This window comes from Serinus canaria, chromosome 5, assembly GCF_022539315.1.
Source record: "Serinus canaria isolate serCan28SL12 chromosome 5, serCan2020, whole genome shotgun sequence".
NCBI classification, from domain to species: Eukaryota; Metazoa; Chordata; class Aves; order Passeriformes; family Fringillidae; genus Serinus; species Serinus canaria.
Window position 1 is genome coordinate 21,971,700 of NC_066319.1, and position 13,509 is coordinate 21,985,208.

Here is a 13,509-nt window from a genome sequence, read left to right on the forward strand (position 1 = left end):
GTAGGTGGGTTGGTAGTGGTCAACACTGCTGCTCCTGTTGTGCAGAGGACAGCATCAAGTATCTGGAGGTCTGAGCAGCTTGTCCAGAGCTGTGGCAGAAATCTCAGAGCTCAGTTACAAGGCCTGAGGTCTCACTTTCTTGTTTGGTCTCAAAGATACAGCTTTCGGGGACCTGGTTTTCCGTGACTTGGTTTTCCTTCAGAATCTCTTCTGTAGTGTGTCCAGACTGGCATGAGGGGTGTCTGAAATGGGGAGGGACATTTTCCTGGGGGTCTTTGTACTCAGGCCTCTTGACTCGCCTCTCATGCAGCCTCAGCTTGCTGGGGACAATAATGTTTTTGTTACTCATTACAGAACTTGAATTAACTGGGAAAAAAATAATTCAGACTCTTCCTTAAGAAGCTTTTAATTTAATAGGTGAAATGTCAGGGAAAATCAACATCAGTCTGTTTCCTCTCTGCTTCATTATGCACTCCATTAAACAGCTTTTATGTTCTGTTTATAGGTTGGTTGTGTGTTTCGTCTTTTTTTTTTTGTTTAATTCATTTAAATTTTTTTAATAAAAGAACCATTTTTACATTTATGATGTAAAGCGAGCTCAGCTGAGAACCGGCACTACAAGAAATGAGTTTGGCTGGAGCAAGGAATCTGTGAGACCACGAACATCAAGATGTCCCTAGCAAGAGGCTCTGTGGTGGGACACCACGGAGGGGAGGTGGGTGGGGAAATCAAACACGTTCCAGACAATTTGCTGATTGCAAATCTTCAGAGGTATAAAATGTCCCAAAATTGTTATGTCCCCTCTTGCGGTGTTAAGAGAGGTCTGATTGCCCAACCTGGAAAGAGAAAACCACAAGTGACTTGTTAAGGTTTCTGTCTCACCCCTGCAGTGAGGAGCAAGAGAACGCCTTTTCCAGTTCGTAAACACCGCCTGCTTGACTGGAGGGATGTTCTCGCCCGGATGTGGCAGATTTTATAGCCGTGTGAATAAGAAACAGAGCACGCAAAGGAAAGTATTACAGTTTAAGGGGTGATAAAACTTAATGCCACCCTGCTCCATTCCTCTCCTGCCCCATGTTTTCTCAAAATGTCCATTGAGATCCTTGGGCTTCGGTGAGGCTTAGGAGGCACAAAGGACAGTAAAACTAAACCTGGAGACCAGTAGAGATGTCATCCAGGCTAATGTATTTATTTTCTTTGAGTAATGGAAGATAATACCCACGACTAGATTGAGAGTGAAGTTTTTCATTCCTTTTTCCTTTGATTTACCACAGGATTGCTCAGCAAAGTTATTTTGTTGCTGGATGTCTCAGTTTTTCCAAGTGGGGACAAATCTTGTCCCTCTTGGGCTAAGGCTATGAAGGTTAATTTACCATTATTTGTAAAGTGCTTTGTGTCACTAAGGGCCAAAGTGACCAAGGGGAGAATGGAATCTGATAATGGTGCTGTAGTTGCACTGCTAAGCCACCTCCCACACTGCAAAGCCAGCCTCTGCATTTTCACTGCTCTTCCCTTCATTTGCATACAATGCCCAGGTATCTTAAAGTCATGGTAAAGCTTTCTAGTGTGGGAGGACAAGCAAAGGGAAAACAATTTTTAGGCAGCTTTCACTGGGGAAACTGGACTGTCACCACTCCTCAGTAAAGAGATTTCTGAGCAGAAGACAGAAGAAATTACTGAGCATCAGCAATTCTTGCACAGAAAGTACTTCATTTGGAAAGTTGCTGACCAGCAGGAACAAAGGTGTCCACTCAGGATTTACAGGGAAAGTCTCCTGTCAAAGTACAGAGGACTTCTTCCATGAATCAGGTTGCTTTTCCAGCTGAAGATGACAGCAGGAAGGTGCTAGTGGTCTGTGACAGGGAGTGAAACCCAAGGACTCTATTGCTGCAGTAACCAAGCAGGGGCAATCTGGTGAGAGAGAGAAGGGGGAAAAAAAAGATGACTGAAGTGATCATGACAGTGGTGACTTTATGAGGAAAAGTTTCAATAGTAATGAGTAGGATCATTGAGGTGCCACAAGCATTAAGGAATGAGGCAACAAGGTAACAGGAAAAGATTCAGCAGAGGCACTGCTAGGGAAAGAGGATGGAAAGGAAAGGAAACCACAGAGCGGGTTGGGAAGATCTCTGCTAAAGTAAAGGCAGTGGAGAAGACTGCATTGCTGTGCCAACTGCTGCCACGTCACACCACCAGGATGGTTTGTGCTATGACAAGAAGTGCTACTGGGGAATGCATTGTCTATGGCCTTCCTCCCAAAAAATGCATGCTTGCTGATAGCTCTCTGCTATCTCAGAGGATAGAAACGTTTGGGACTAACTTGAAAATTACATCTAAACCCATCATTGCTCAGACAGCTCCAGCCAGGTGTCTAACTAAGAGATCTCCAGACAAGGAGAGGAAGGCAATCTCTCATTTCTCCTGAGCATGTACATTTTTGCACCACTGAAATGCATCATATGGTGGGATTTTTCAAATATTTGTCAGTTTTACTGAACTGGTAGTGAACTTGTCAGTTTTACTGAACTCATGCAGAAAATCTAGGGAAAACAAACAAACAAACAAACAGACAAACAAAAATACATTGTTTGAGAAAAATCTCATTTTGTCACCTGAGAACAGAGAGGTCTGTTCTCAGGTGACAAAATGAGATTTTGTTGCACCTGGTCTCCTTGCCACTAGCAAGTGGTAAGAAGAGCAAGAGCCATGATTTTGAAATTATTGTCAATCAAACAACTATGCTTTTTTTAAGAATTGAAGTTTGGATCATTTGGAAGCACTGAATATCTTTCTGAAAGATAGAAAGTTAGAAAAAGGTATAATCCCTCACATATGAGACTTCATTGTATAAAGCATGTAGTAGTGGGGAAAATATTGATGTATGTCTGATTAGTGTGGTTTGTCTGTTTGGAGTTCATCATTTTTTTTTTTTTTTTTCTTTTTTTTTAGTTAGGGAAAATATTTGGACATGTTGATGAATGGAAAACCCATCAGAAATTGCTCAGGATAAATTGAGCAAGTCCAACGGCATAGGTCATTCTCTGACTCCTGGGCCATACCCAGATAAGTTTGTCTCTGCCAAAGAAAGGATTGGTTAAATTGGTCGTCATGTAATATACTCATTAGGAACTCCTTGGTTGGTTAAATAATTGGATGGAAATTATTGCTCTCCTTCAAGAACACTTACAAAAAATCATTTAGCTCACATTTTGTTCCATTTAAAAGGAAAAAGACTATGAAAGGAATATTTTTTACTTTGTTGCAAATTATTACTAAAACTTCCATTAAAATCAGATATAATAGTTTTATTTCAGAATTAGTTTATTTGACTCTAAGTTTTTAAAATTAAAAGGCTTCCCAAATTAATAAAAAATTTGAAATATAGACTTTTGTTTTAAGACATTCTGTCGTCCTTACTGATTCTTCCTATTTCTTATCATTAAGGCGGGAGGTTAAAAGTAGCTATGTTTTCTGATGTAAAAAAAAAGAAAAAAAATCCAAGAAACCCCACGCCAAAATCCTTGAAGGGCAATCTTGCTCTGAAGAATACGGGAGAACAGCTCATTTTCCATAAGATCTATTGATTTTCCATAGTTCTTTTCCATTTCGAAATAAGCTTAGTTCATATCTTCTTGTTTCTATGTTTTCTTAAATACCTACTAACAATCCCAGGCTGAAACACCTTCTCGTGCACGTTAGCCCTGGCAATGTTACAAAACTGTCCCTGCTGTCAGGGGCTCCTTTAGCCATTGCTCTGCACTGCTAGAGAGTGCAGAGCGGCAACCATCCTTCCTACTGGATAAGGCCCAAGAATCCAAAAGCCTGGATACATGATCTGTCAGGCAAGGTACAGTCCAAATCTAAATAACTGTATAAGTAAAGCCTGAAATGGCTTTGCTTGTACACTCGAGAAATACGGAAACGCTGGAAATGATGTTAATTGAATTTTCCCTCCTCCTTCTTTTGTCCTCAAACCCCACTGCATTTTAAAAAATTCCTTTTTGAAAATAACTATCAGAGCTGGAAATTGGGTTCACATGAAGTGAGTTAAGGATGTGACTAAACTCCTGATTAAATTTACTTGGAAAAAAAGAGAAAGTTCTATTGAAGGTGGAAGGCCAGGCTTGTGTAAGGCAGCATGGATTGCGCAGCCAGTGGGTGTCCAGCACTGGGGCAGCTGAGCATCACGCCAGCATCACCCATAGCTCTCCCTGAGGAGTGAGTTCTTATCTCCACCCGCAGTATGAGAGCCCAAACTGAGGCTTGGATTTCTGTGGGAAGCAGGTTTTCCCCTGCCACAGGCTGTGTGCTTTCGCTGGTGTGAGATGGGGCTTCCTGCCTTTTGATAGCCAGCACTAGCGAAGGCAAAATTTCTGCCTAGTGTGCATTTCCCAGAGCTTTGTCACTATGATTGAACCAACATTCTTTCCACTGCTTCTCCTGAGAGACTTTCCAGTGCTTGATACATCTGACTGTTGAAGTGTTGCCTTCAGCATCCTCTAATTACAGTTTTAAATTAAGCTTTTTTTCCACCATGGCTTTTACTGGTCTGCGGCTGGGACGATAGTTTCTGGAGTAATTCATAGTAAATGAGTTTCAGAAGGGCAATGACTAGATAGAGAAGGGGGAAGACCAGCTTTTGCTCTAAACAGACACATAACTCTTTAGGATTTTTCAGCATTTCCTTTAAAATGCAAACAGTGCATCTGCAACAAAGTCTCATGGGCATTGAAATCTTCTGGGTTATGATCAGCTATGAGGGTGGGAGCTTGGTGTCTACCCTTGACTTGGACTTCAGCCATATCTTTCTGAAACCCCTGAAGTTCCCAATTTTTCTGGTTGCTCTTTTCTTCCTTCTGTACACACACTGCCCAGACACAATCATGGTTTTATGCAGAGCTCAGTCTCAGCTTCTTGGAATCAGTTAATCCACTCTTCCCACACTTTGAGAAAGCGCCCAAGACCAGTCAATGAATGTTTCTTAAAGACTGAAGACAAGCACCCATGCGTGGGATGTATCACCCATAATGGGCTGTAACTTCTCTAGGGCAGCTGGTACAGGGAGTTTTGTGTCACAGCATCTGCCATAGCTATGCTGCAGTTGAGACAGCCACAAAACACAGAGTATAACCATACAATATCAGCTTCAACCTATACAGACTAACACCACCTCAGAAGGCTTTAAGCCTCCACCCTTCTTGTTCTTTAGCCCAACATTTTACACCTTTCATGTTCAAGCATTGCACCCATATGTGCCCTCTGTTCCCTTTGGTGGTTGGTCAGCACATCTGGGCACTCCAGGTCTCATTGCTGTCAGTGCTGCTCACCTGCTTCTCACAGCTGTACCCATTGGGGATGAGGCTCGGCTGCAGCCACACTCCTAATTACCACCAACTGTGTCCCTACAGTTTTGCACAGGGGTACCTGAAGGCAGGATACCTGCCATGGATAATCTCCCTAAGGCAAGAACTAGGTTTAAACTGAAAGTATTTCTTGAAACCAAATGTTTCAGAGCTAAAAAAATGTGCTTTGCTACTGCACAGCCAAATGAAAAGCGAGCCACATAAATACTTTTTTTCCAAAACCCTTGTCCACCTCTTCTCTTTTGTTTTCCCTCTCAGAAACAGAAAAACAACAAAACATTTTCAGTGAGACTCGTGGCAAAGCACTCACATATTGTGGATTTAAATCCTTGCTTAATTATGGGGCTGCAGCTCCATTTCTCCCTTTTCTACTGAATATTTCTTTGACATTTAACACCTTTGCCAAGAGACACTGCAAGCAGCCTGGAAGCAGGGGCAGTAGCCACATGCCCCACATGTATGGGAAGGGGCTGCATCCCACTGTATCTGAAGGAGGCCAATGTGGGTCTGAAGTTTTGCCACGGTTGGGGATATGGACCTGTCTTCCCTTGAACTTCTTCCTGCTTCTTCCCAGCTGTCACCAGATATGGCACCCTACATGTGAGAAATGTTCTTTGTAAGTCAGCTACTTCTGATGAAAAAGTATGTTGCACCCCAAATAATGAGCCAGCTCTCCTGGAGTCATGCATGACACCACATCACCCACCCTGGTGTTGGCTTCTTATTCTCTCTGCAACCATACAAAAGGATTTTATTAAGTACCAATCTGAATGGCTTAGAAAAAGAACAAAAATCTAATTTTGAAGAGATTATGGTGAACCTCTTGTAAAGTGTGCTCAATAAGAAGAGGACTTAGAACAGGGCCTATAATGGGTCTGAGTGACTGTGCTGGGGGAACAGGTAATTTCCTGATGGTTAACAGCTAATTTTTCTAACAACTGAAATGCAGGGATCATGCGTGTAGGTTTCTAATGGACACTCTGAAATGGTGAGAGCACTGATGAATACCAGGTGGCCACACTTCACTTTCCTATTGTCAAAGTCTCCATTAACTCAGCAGGCAGTAGGATCTCTGACCACGTGAATCTGAAGTGTGTGGAAGTGTATGGGCAGGTAGTAGGCATATACAGTTTATGCCTCCTCTCCTGAGAAACAAAAACCATTGATAAATGGCATCACTGCAGTAGCTCCATTAGAAAGAGCACCATCAAAACTATCCAGTCCAGGAACTCAATCCCTTAAGCATCCTGGAATCACCAGAGGTACCACTGTCGGTTAACTCTGTAATTGCTGGCTCACTGTACTGTTTTCCTCCTGGAAGCAATAAAACAGGAGTGCTGACTCCATGGGATCACCAGTGCTTCAAGGGATGGCCTGCAAAACTCACCAGTGTAGGACCAATAAGGGAAATAAATACATTAGTATGGCTTTTTGTCAAACCCTTTTGTCATACCCTTTGTTCTGTATGCTGTTGACAGTCCTGTTTTTCAGGAGAAATGTTGTTTGTGAGTTCTAGACACTGTTGTCTGTTATGGCATAGCTTGCTTTTATTAATACTATTTGTAATGAGACTAAGTTGTTGGGCTTTTCCCTGAAAAAATATGGCTTTTCCTTGTGAAGGGAGACATTTTTTCCCTACGACTTTGAAAATTCCTATTTGCATAAGTTAATGATTTATAGTAGAATTCTGTTTGCAAAGAACCAGGTTGGTAGACTCCGCATTGTATTTTTCACTCAAAATATGGACTAGAAACCCCTTCTGAGCCTTTTGTTTACTTTTCCTGGCAATAATGTCTATCTTGAAAAGGATTTTGGTTCTGAAATTCAGAGTTCTTTCAGGGCTGCAGAGGTTTGATCCTTGAGATTTAAAGTTTCAAACACGCTTTCCAGTTTTGCTGGCCATCTCTCTTGCATTCAAATGTCACTTGCTTAGGGGCAGTCTAGCTTCACATCCTGGAAATGTATCTAGGGAACTTCTCTTGAAAAGCCTGTAGAATGTGTCTTTCTCCTGGTGCCACATCATGTAGGTTGCCCCTTTTTGCCCTATGGCTCTGCATGAATTTCCAGAAGCCTATAGATATACAGTGAAATCCTCCTGAGATTTCTGCAGAGTAGAAAAACTGATGCCAAAGCCTAAATTTCTTTGGACTAGGAATCTAAAGAGAAATTGATTTCTGATGAAAATTATCTGTACAGCTGATAATTATTGGTAAAAATTATCTGTACTATCTGAAACAGCTGATAGGTGCAAGATACTGTGCAGTTTTATTATATGGTACTAGAGGATAAATTCTGTGGGGGCTTATGCTGGGATTTAAATCCACAGTGATTAAGACCTTGGCTTCCCAGAGACTGTGACATTTCCAGATGAGCTGTGTTGCCTTAAGACTCTGGAGAGCCACAGACATTTTAGAGCTCTTCCCAATGAGTTTTGAGAAAAAGAACTGGGTAAAAGACAGGATTCTCTTTTTAAAGACGTTAAAAGACAAACATCTGGAGAGGTTGTGGGAAGACAAGGAGAGACAGGAAAAATGAAAAAGAGAGAGAACAGTGAGATCCAGGGCAGATGTGGGAACAGAAGACAGATTCTGCTGCTCATGAACAGTAAGGCTGCAATCATCACAGAGCCTGTGCTGACTAAGATTTGCTCCTCTGCCTCTCCCGTATCCTTCCAGTGGAATTAATTCCTCATGTTATGTAGCTGCTTCCTGGTCCTTCCTGCTCTTTTTGGTATTGTACAGATCACAGACTAGTGGTTAACACTTAAGATTGGCAACTGGGCTTCATGGACTCTGCAGCTTTGTGACTGATATGTTGTGCAGCTGTGGGCAAGTTACTTCATCTCTCTGTACCTTGGGTCCATTGTCTTCAGAGGATAACAGTACCAACTGCTCTGTTGGAGAGATTAAGGGGCTTAACTAAAGCATCTTTGAAAAGCTATTCTGACATGTTGGATGACGAATAAATTGGTAATAATGCATACTGGTCCTCATGATACAATGCAGTTATTAAGAAAATATGTTTGCAGGCTCTCGGAAGGGTTGTGGAAATGCTAAAGAAAATTATCTAAAGAAGGGTCACTCACAGGTGTACCAAAGCCTGAGCTATGCTTTTTTTTGAGTTTGTCAGATCTTATGAAGGAAAGAGCATGTGGACAGTGGATTCCAAACAGAGCCAGGGCATTTCCTATCTTACAGAGAGGCAGCTCAACCAGAGCTCACACTCATGGCCAGAGGGTTTCTCACCCTTCTCTAATACAAGTCAGTCATCAAGCACAAGCAAACAACAGTTTTTGTGCCTTTATGCAGGAGAACACAAATTCAATCCAAGAACAGCTGGTGAGACCTTCACATGCTTGAGCTAAGGATACATGTCCTAGTCCTCACATGGCACCAGTGCTGGAAGTCTCTGTTTCTCACAGCTGGAAGTCGGGGCTCAGGGAAATAAATTTCAACTTTGAGAGAGTCTAATAACAAAATTTTCTCCATATGCAAGTGATGAAATGAGCCAAATTCAGCTGCCTCCCACCAGCCCTGGAATAACAGCCTCAGCTCCTCTAAACTGTCAGCAATAAAATTATATTTGCTTTGAGCAACACTTTGGAGAATAGAGTGAAATGATTTTTTAAGGAAATAAACCCTATTTTGCAATATGTCTTTATTGTACACATTACCTGCCACTAAGTGATATGGAGTAACAGTATCAGAGAGCTTTGTATTCTTACAGTGATTTCCTCTGTGTGCCTTGGTGAGTTATCTCCACAGTCCCAGCTCACAGTTCCTACTCCTGCCCTCACTTTGTCAAGAGGAGACCACATTGCAGACTGGCCAGAGGTTTTCTCACCTTTCCCCAATGGGAGACATTCCATGAGCACACACAAGCCATACAGATTGCCCATGATGACTGCAGATACAGCACTCAAAGGCTAAGAAGGAAACAAATTTCCCCCTCTTGCTGGGATGTGCCTGAACCTGCAGCCTCTGAGCATGCCCAGATCCTGGGATGGCTGCCTCCATGGGTAGCAATTGCAAGTCTGGGCACATTTGGATCACTCTTCTTTTTAGGGAGCATAGCCTTAACACAAGGGAGATGATCATGCAAAGAGCACATGTGGGTGATGATTTTTGTTGTGTGAGCTATGCCTTCCTCAGCACCTCATTTACAGGGGTATGAAAACAAGTTGGTAAATGGCCACAGTTACATTAGTGTTGTACCTGCCTCCCTTTCCCTTTGTTCCATACATAAACACAGTGATCTTTGCTTTTCTGTGACTTTCAAAACCCCTGTGCTGTGTGATGGATTCACTAAACCTGACAGGGCTCTGAAACATTTCTTTTTCTTTAACAGGAGACTGCAGGATCATATGTCTGTGTGCACGTCTGCACAGCAAGGAGATTCTGGATTATCACAGAGGGCACAAAGCATCCTCTGGGCATATGATGCTGCTTATGTGCTCTGCAAGTGTTAGCAAGGTAAGTGTGGTTTTAAAGCAGTCAAAAGAGCAAAGAGGACATACAGACAGTTCTTAGTAGGGAAATGATTTAAGGTTCTAGGACAGTAAGCGAGCTTGGTTTTAATGAGGAATATGTGTTTTGCTCAGCAGAGGTAGTCTGGGTAAAGGGAATGTGAAGTACCATAGCTCATTACTAGTTGGCTGTTTCTGGCACCATAGGTGTAATTTGTGAGCTGTGGAAGGAATGTCAGGTACCAGATATCCCTATGGATGTATGTCTGATAGCTGGAGGCCCTTACTCCTAATTTTGTACAAGGTGTTTCAGATAAAGAAACATAAAATAGAATTCTCTCTTGAAAATGGTAATTGGTTCTGTGTATTCAAATAAAACCTATGTCTATGTTATAGACATGACAAGAAAGCTCTCAGATATCCTTCCATGTGAAGAGAAAAGCATGACCAAGTTGAAGACAGCACAAAACTGATTAAAAAAACATCCAAGATCATTAGCCAACAACATGATGCAGTTGCACCGCAAAAAAACCTCCCATCAACCTGATTTTGCAATGTGGCAAAATGAATGTTTTAAGCAAGGTAATTACCCAGTTGTACTCTGACTTTGAGGCCAGAGTACCAGGCAAGTCATTGTAAGACTTATAGGCTGAAGGTCTCACCTTATTCTGGGCCATCCTACATGCTGGGTTGTATTACCTTAGCTGTAAAATTAGTCCCTTGACTACTCTTGAATTGGGTTTTTCCTATACACATCAAGCAGTTTGCTAACCCAGCATTAGCTGAGAGACACGGAGGTGCTGTAAGCAGATGGGCTGCTTAGAGATGAATTTTGCTTTATGCCCATATGGAAGACTCTCTTGTATTAGGTATTGCCCTTCAGAAAGGGTGTAGTGAAGACAGTCCAGAATAATAAAAGATAGAGAACACCACTTCTGGGAAAGAGCAAAGGAATTTGGTGAATGTTCGGAGGAGAGAGAATGGTGGGGGCAATATGGAAGCCCTCTGGTATGTGAAGCTGCTTCTGGAAAGAGCAGTGATCGTTCATGCTCCCTGTTAACACTGGGCAGAGGTAGAAGGAATGTGTTCAGTTTGCAATGAATAGGCTGTTTGAAATGGAATGAAGCTATTCTAAGCACTTTCAGTTCAGCAGTGGGAGAGACTGGGGCTACTGGGGATCTTCTTTCTGAAGTGCTGGAAGAAAAAGTTAGATGTCACTTGGTCAAGAATAAGTTGGTTTAATCCTAGTTTAGATATGAGGGTTGGGCTAGATTAATTCCTTGCTTTCAGCCCTGCATTTCCATGTTTTGCTTGACCCCTTAGTCTAAGAATCTGGAAAGCCCCAGAGGCTGGGCTGGCAGAAGAAGAGAGCCCTTCTGGGCTATACACTGCACTGATTAATTTCTTGTCACTACAGTCTATTTTGTCTCCTCTCTCTGTCCATTTTCCAATATTCTTTTCTACATGGCACAGCAAGCACTCAGTATGGGTCTCTTTCTCAGGGCAGGACTCTGAGAACAAGTCTGCCTGATGTATCAGCCCATATTGAATATGTGCAAATGCCCACATAATGCATCACCTGCAGCTGCAAAACTGCTTCTTAGTAAGTTTGACTAATGTTTTTGGTTATAGGGTCCTTCACTTTGACAGCTTCAACTCTTTGGTCTTAAATTTTAGGTACAGGGTGTTTGCCTCAAACTGAATTATTTACCGAAATTTCAGCCAAAATGACATAGTGTTTCTGAGAAGGAGCCTGGAAAAATACATTGTTTGCTTTGTTGTTTTTTCCTTTTTTTTCCTTTTTTTCTTTTTTTTTTTTTTACAACCTTTTATTTGGAAAGCACTAGAACCCCTGTGCTTTGGAAGTGCAATTGGACACTTGGCAGAAGAGGTGGCTTTTGTGTTGGGGATGGGCTTTGTCTGTCTCTGTGAAAAACTACTCACATTTGGCCAAGTTATAATACTTTGAAAAACCACGTGGAGAGGATCTGTTACTCCTGCCAGCTTAACTCCTGGCACAGTGGCATGCCCTAGAAAAATGCCATCTTGATGGCAAACCCTGTACACATCCGTGGTATGGCTACTTTGACATGCCTATGCTGTCCCCTAGCTCACTTTAAAACACAAGAAATAAGGCACCCCTGTCCTAAGGGAACATTACCAAAGTTTTCAATTTGATCACTCGAAAGTCAGGAAATACTTGGATTAGGTCTATGCACAATGGTAATCCCACCCTTTTGGGCAGATCATGTGTTACATTCTTGAAGCCACTTTCCCACAGGTCTCCTGCCATGCTCCAGCAAAGAGGGGAGGCTACCAGCTCCTGGACTCCTGCAGGTGACAGCAAAAGAGAGGCGGCTGAAGCAGGATGGGCAATGGGAGGGCTGGCGCTGTACCTGAGGGAGCTGTGAGAGCAAAGGTTTGGCCTCACAGAGGGTAGCCCGTGCTGCCTACAGGGAATTGTTCACTGAGGGCTCCTAGATGTAGGTTCTCATTTTCTGGGGATCCAGCCTGAGACCGTGGGGGTCTCAGCTGAGACTGAGGTTGGCAGGAACACTGCCATGGAACATCTGCAATGCTGGCTAATGACAAGCAAAAGGAAAAATCAAGACCTAGGCATCTCAATGACAGGATTTAAAATTAATGCTTACCGCGGATCTTGTAGACGCACTGTTGACCATATGGCTGTGTCTATACTGTCAAAGGCCCTGAGGCTGCCTTCAAGACTAGATTCAATTTTGTAAGTTTGCAAGCGTGGCCAGGGGGTCAGGCAGTGCACATGCTGAAGCCAGATGTAGCCTGACGGACCATGCAGGCACTGTTTGAAAGAGTCATGGGGCCTCAGAGGACACCACAGCTTTAGCTGTAAACTGCACCCATGATTGTATGGACAGGGTTTATGCTTTCAGTTCAACATTTGGAGAATGAAGCAAATACCAAGTTGCCTCCTGGGGCTGTAGCAAAAATAGACGAATTAATCTTTACGAGACACTTTGATACTATTGTCATGAGTGCTATAGAAAAGCCCATGAGAAAACAAAATGATGTTGTTTTCAGAGGAGGATTTGAATAGTGCGCAGTCAGTAAGGCTTGAGGTCACAAGCTGAACAATGAAGAGAAAACAAAATCTTGAATAGCTGTTCCTGTAATGAACAGTATCCCTCCTGAGCACAGAGTGAGGCAGCCATCCCATGGAAAAAAGCCCTGTCGTCATGCCACAGAAGGCTGTGTCATGAATAAAGCAAACACATGAGGGAGCCCTCCTAAAGGTGCACAGGTAACCGAACTGCACTACGTAGCTTTCACCTCCGTGGTTTTGCAACCTTGAATTCACAGGTTTTCGCCCATCCGCAGCTCCCCCCAGACATGTGCCTGTATACATTCCTCACACATCAAAGGTCAATGGCAATGTGGTTACTAGGCAAATTTTCCCCATTAAAACCTTACCAAAGGCAGATGTTTGGGGGCCTACAGGATTTACAGATTTGCTCTCCAAAGAGCATATTAGGGAAGATGACTGTTCTCCTGTTGGGTCGTAGGCTGTGTTTTTGAAAGCCTCAGTGCCCACCCCAGATTAAAGCAGCATGTTGCTGGAATACTGGGCCTCCAATGAAGATGCCTTTCAACAATGCAAAACCACTAATGAGAAAACATAGACAGAAGGAGAGCCAGCCCCTGATG